This window comes from Rhinolophus ferrumequinum, chromosome 25 (assembly GCF_004115265.2).
Source record: "Rhinolophus ferrumequinum isolate MPI-CBG mRhiFer1 chromosome 25, mRhiFer1_v1.p, whole genome shotgun sequence".
NCBI lineage: Eukaryota > Metazoa > Chordata > Mammalia > Chiroptera > Rhinolophidae > Rhinolophus > Rhinolophus ferrumequinum.
Genome location: NC_046308.1, coordinates 24,816,391 through 24,822,633, shown reverse-complemented (window position 1 = coordinate 24,822,633; position 6,243 = coordinate 24,816,391).

Below are 6,243 nucleotides of genomic sequence, written 5' to 3'. Positions count from 1 at the left end.
GTCCAGAACCACTTGCCATTCCCCAATTTTACAGTGCTTTTTTTCCTCTTATGACCTTTTATATTTCCTTTGTGTTTCCCTTGGCTTAGAATGTCCTCCTGATTTTCTCTGCTGGTAAACCTCTACTTATCATTCAAGATTAATAGCAATGCATTTCTAAAACCATATCCTAAAACAGATTGTGCATTTCCATAGTAACAATTTAATAATTGGAGACTGTTTCAGAATAAAGAGCTAGCATGAAATAACCTGTTATAAAATAAAAGATATACTTTTTATAATACTCTATAAATTATTTTTTAAAATAAACTTAGATTCCAAGTTTTACGAAGTGTGCAAAGAGCTATTCCATATATTAAATCACAGGTGTTGTTGAAGTGAAAAAAAGAAAGCTATTCCATGTATTGATTTTATTAAGAATCTCAAAATTAATAAAGTGATTACAGAGCCCATGAAAAATAGAACCCTATCATAACATTAACCGATTTAATCATACACTAGATATTTAATTATTAAACAAAATAATTATTGTGCCATTAGTTCCTTAGTTGCCAAACATTATTATAATAATAATTATTATTAAAATTATTGTTATTATTATTGATATGGCCCACATTGCACTAAAAAAGCTAGATAATTCATTGAATGTATTTCTGTTTAGCCACCAAACAAACTTATCATTCATTCTACTAAACAGTGTAATTAAGGTGGTTTTTAAATTAAAGTTTATTGGGGTGACAATTGTTAGTAAAGTTACATAGATTTCAGGTGTACAATTCTGTATTACATCATCTATAAATCCCATTGTGTGTTCACCACCCAGAGTCAGTTCTCCTTCCGTCACCATATATTTGATCCCCTTACCCTCATCTACCAACCCCCGCCCCTTACCCTCTGGTAACCACTACACTATTGTCTGTGTCTATGAGTTTTTGTTTCTCATTTGTCTTGTTCTTTTGTTGGTTTTGGTTTATATACCACATATCAGTGAAATCATATGGTTCTCTGCTTTTTCTATCTGACTTATTTCGCTCAGCATAATAATCTCAAGATCCATCCATGTTGTCACAAATGTTCCTATTTCATCTTTTCTTACTGCCGAATAGTATTCCATTGTGTATATATACCACAGCTTCTTTATCCATTCATCTATCGAAGGACATTTTGGTTGTTTCCATGTCTTGGCCACCGTAAATAATGCTGCAATGAACAATGGAGCACATATATCTTTATGGATAAATGTTTTCAGATTTTTTGGGTAGATACCAAGGAGAGAGATTGATGGGTCATATGGTAATTCCATTCTTAATTTTCTGAGGAACCTCCACACTGCCTTCCGTAGCAGCTGCACCAGTCTGCATTCCCAACAACAGTGTATGAGGGTTCCTTTTTCTCCACAGCCTCTCCAACACTTGTTACCATTTGTCTTGTTGATGATAGCCATTCTGACTGGGGTGAGGTGATATCTCATTGTGGTTTTTGTTTGCATTTCTCTGATGGTTAGTGATGTTGAGCATTTTTTCATATGTCTATTGGCCATTTGTATGTCCTTTTTGGAGAAATGTCTATTCAGGTCCTCTGCCCATTTTTCAATTGGATTGTTTTTTGTAGTTGTTGTTGAGTTGTATGCGTTCTTTATACATTTTGGATATTAACCCCTTATCGGAGGCGTTGTTTGCAAAAATCTTCTCCCATTCAGTTACTTGCCTCTTTATTTTGTTGATGGTTTCTTTGGTTGTGCAGAAGCTTTTTAGTTTGAAATGGTCCCATTCATTTATTTTAGCTTTTACTTCCCTTGCCTTTGGAGTCAAATTCATAAAATGCTCTTTTTACCCAAAGTCAATAAATTAATACCTATGTTTTCTTCTATGCATTTTATTGTTTCGGGTCTTATGCTTAGGTCTTTGATCCATTTTGAGTTAATGTTTATACATGGTGACAGATAACAGTCTAGTTTCATTCTTTTGCATGCGGCTTTCCAATTCTTCTAGCACCATTTATTGAAGAGGCTGTCTCTTCTTCATTGTATGCTTCTGGCTTCTTTGTCAAAAATTATCTGTCCATATTTCTATGGGATTATTTCTGGGTTCTCAGTTCTATTCTATTGGTCTGTGTGTCTGTTTTTCTGCCAATACCGTGTTGTTTTGATTATTGCTGCCCTGTAGTACATACCGAAGTCAGGGAGTGTGATACCTCTAGCATTGTTCTTTTTTCTTAGGGTAGCTTTGGCTATTCAAGGTCTTTTGTGGTTCCACACAAATCTGATGATTTTTTTTTGTTCTATTTCTTTAAAAAATGCCTTTGGGATTTTGATGGGGATTGCATTAAATCGGTATATTGCTTGGGTAATATGGCTATTTTTACTATGTTGATTCTTCCAACCCATGAACATGGAATGTCTTCCATTTCTTTGTGTCTTCCTAAATTTCTTTTTAAAGTGTCTTATCGTTTTCAGTATACAGGTCTTTCACATCCTTGGTTAAGTTTATTCCTACGTATTTTATTATTTTTGTTGCAATTGCAAAAGAAATTGTTAAATAGTGTAGTTAAGCTTATTAAAGAAAAGAGGCACCATCAAAGAATTGAATGTTTTAAAAACTTTGTGTAGACATGATCCTTTTTCTCTGGGATTAGGAATGTTTGCTTATTTTATCCTCCAAACCGCATCCAAACAACATACCCTTGGAAGGGGAAAAAATCATTAAAAATAGAGCAAACCTTGAGGGAGAGTTTTTTACAGTCCTTTAAGAAGGTTATTTTGGCAGATGTGTTTGCCTACATCACAAGGATATGAGAAAGTTGCTCCACAGCCTGGAACGCTTTTCCTGTCTCCACTCCTGGCTCACAGCCCCCTGTGGTGTACCTTGAGACAAAGTCAGAGGGTTCCAATATGATTGTCCCAAAGGCTTGGGGATGACAAAAGAAAAATAAGAGTGGGGAGGAAGAGAGAGAGAGAGATGAATGAACCTTGGAAGTCATACTGCATGACATCTGCCTTACTCTATGGTTGGAGAAATCCCAAGTTCCTGCCTAGATACAAGGGAGAGAACATAGATCCCATCTCTTTATTGGAGGAGTATCAGTTCCTTTGTACCAAGAACATGTTGGATGTAAGATGTGTGTGTGTGTGTGTGTGTGTGTGGCCATCTTTGGAAAACAATAATCTGCAACATATATGCATATTTTGTAGTTGTTGTAAACATAATGTTACATTAGGAAACATCTAGTATTATGCCAGGCACTCTGTAGTTCCTCCATATGTATTCATTCTTTTCCTCTTGATTTGCTCCCTTTATATAAGAAAAAGGGGGCATTATTTTAAGAGACACAAGGTAGACAAGAAATAAAAATGGTATTTATTTGCATCTGCTACCCTATTGAGTTGTTAGGTCAGTAGATCCCCATTTTACAAATGAGGGAATTATGGCTCATAAATGTTTAGTAATTTTAGTGTTAAAGGAAAAGTAGTTTGGCAGGGTGATTTGTTAAAATATTAATTTGTTTTTGTTCTTTATGTTTTAAGTAAACATTTAATTTAAGTGTAACATAAGGATATAGCTCAATGAATTTTTACAAATTGAACACATCCATGGAACCAACACCCACAGCAGAAACAGAACATCGTCAGCAACCCTGAAGTTCCTTCATATTCCATTCCAGTCACTAGCCTGACTGCCTAACTACAAATAATTGCTATCGGCCTTCTAACCCCAAAGATTAGTTTCCTTGTTTTGGAACTTTATATAAATGAAATCATGAAATTATGCACTATTTTGTGCTTGGCTTCTTTTGCTCTCTAATAGGTTTTTGATATTTATCTATGTTATTAACTTTCATAGCTATATGGAATTCTATTTTATTAACATCCTACAACTTATTATCTAGTCCATAGTTGATTGACATATGGGTTGTTTTCAGATAAGGGCTGTTATGTATAATGGTGCTACGAATCATCTTGGTATGTCTTTACGTAGACACGTGTACTTACTTTTTTTTTTTTTAAAAGATTTTATTGAGGAAGGGGAACAGGACTTAATTGGGGAACAGTGTGTACTTCCAGGACATTTTTTCCTAGTCAAGTTGTTGTCCTTTCAATCTTAGTTGTAGAGGGTGCCATTCAGCTTCAAGTTGTTGTCCTTTCAGTTTTAGTTGTGGAGGGCGCAGCTCAGCTCCAGGTCCAGTTGCCATTACTAGTTGTAGGGGGCGCAGCCCACCATCCATTGCGGGAGTCAAACCGGCCACCTTGTGGTTGAGAGGATGTGCTCCAACCAGCTGAGCCATCCGGGAGCTCAGCAGCAGCTCAGCTCAAGGTGCCGTGTTCAATCTTAGTTGCAGGGGGTGCCATCCCTTGCGGGACTCGAGGAATTGAACTGGCAACCTTGTGGTTGAGAGCCCACTGGCCCATGTGGGAATTGAACCGGCAGCCTTTGGAGTTAGGAGCATGGAGCTCTAACTGCCTGAGCCACCGGGCTGGCCCATGTGTACTTACTTTTATTGATATATACCAAGCAATAGAATTGCTGAGTCAAAATGTACACATATGCTCAAATTTGTTAAATATTACTAATCAATTTATTATATCAAATACAGTGATATATAACAATGTTGCACTATTGTACCAATGGTTACAATGGAAAATTGCACCAATGTTCCTTGGAACAATGTAGTTCCTCTCCTTTTATTCATCTTCCACCTGTTTTAGGCAGGTATCTAGACTTCGTCATTCTTTGCTTTAGGGTTTTGGCTAAGTATAAACCAGAAACAGCTTTCAGTTAATACCCTTACCATTTTAAATTTACTGAAGAGATAGTATTGATTGGACAGGAAAAGTAGGTCAGTTACTGAGGACTGTGAGGGCAAGGAAGGTAAAATACAGAGAGAGACTCCCTTGGTCAAACAGGGATGGAAGTCAGTGCGTCTAGGAGACAGCAGAGGCCCGAAGACCTGAATAGCTACTTCTGCTTCTGATAGTAAGGTGACTGTATCATTTGTTATCCGAATCCAGACACTTTTGAAAGGGATAGAGATGTGCTACTAATACTTGTCCAGGGATAATGGATGTAAGTCAGGACTTTTCCAGCCAAACAGAGATTATGCTAGGCAGCCTCACGTGGAAAGTTATAAATGCAGTTGCTCACATGTCTTTGAATGTTTCTTAGAATATTCATGTAGCAGATCATATGGAGAGCAGCTTTGTCACTGGAGAATGACAGGATCAAACCCTGTAGGTACCTCTCCCATTACGCCTTAAGCCAGCACACATCTACAGAGTAACTTCTTGCAGGTGAGTGTGTGTGTTTCCTTGCATATTGATGTGATAGTTTAATCTTCTCATACATAGTAAAGGCCCATCTGTGGCCCTTCATAAAGTTGAAGGCAGGTGGTGTTTGTAATGGTGGTGTGCTGTCTCCACTGTTCTGAGCAGCTCGTGGTGCAAGAAACATGTTGTCAGAGGTGCTTTCGGGAACACCTATAACTCTGAGCCAGAAACATGTCGTCAGAGGTGCTTTCTGGAACACCTATAACTCTGAGCCAGAAATATGTTGTCGGAGGTGCTTTTGGAACACCTATAACTCTGATCTAACTTATTTGGGGGGTATTAGTCTCAAAACTCCCTTTGAAAATTCGGGAATGGTGTCTAAAATAAGTTTGGGGCCATTCTTCCGTAAAGTCAACCTTAAGTGCCAAGAGATAATGAAGGAGACGGAAAAATGAGCCCACAAACTCAGCAGAGCAAGGCCTGAAATCCCTGAAGCGAAAGGGAAGTTTGAGTGGAACACCTGAGTCCCAAGATGCTGGGTACGCATGGTAATCCTGGCTGTAAACAAAAACAGTGTAATTTCTTCCCTGTAGGAACAAGTCTGAGAAATTCCGAAGGGAAATTGAGCCTAATGAGGTAGGTCCCTGAGATCATCAAATAGCATAAACTTCTTCATGATATGCCGGCTGGGGTTCTGGTGAAAATTAGGGTTGCTGTTCTTTCTCCCAAAGTTGATGTAGACCATTTGGGAAAATCCACAAACAAAAATCCTGGTTTATTCTTCGAGCACCTGGAGACTGGGGTCTGTAGCACCAGGGGAATCGGAAGAATTAATGCTTGAGGTTGTCTGCTTTATGCACTAACACCATTTTCTCCTTGGGGGTAATAGAAAAAGAGATGCATGTGGCCCAGCACTGAGGGCGCCAGGGAGAAGGAAGGTAAATGTCTGAATCCCATCTTCCCTGATGGATTTCTTTTAAACC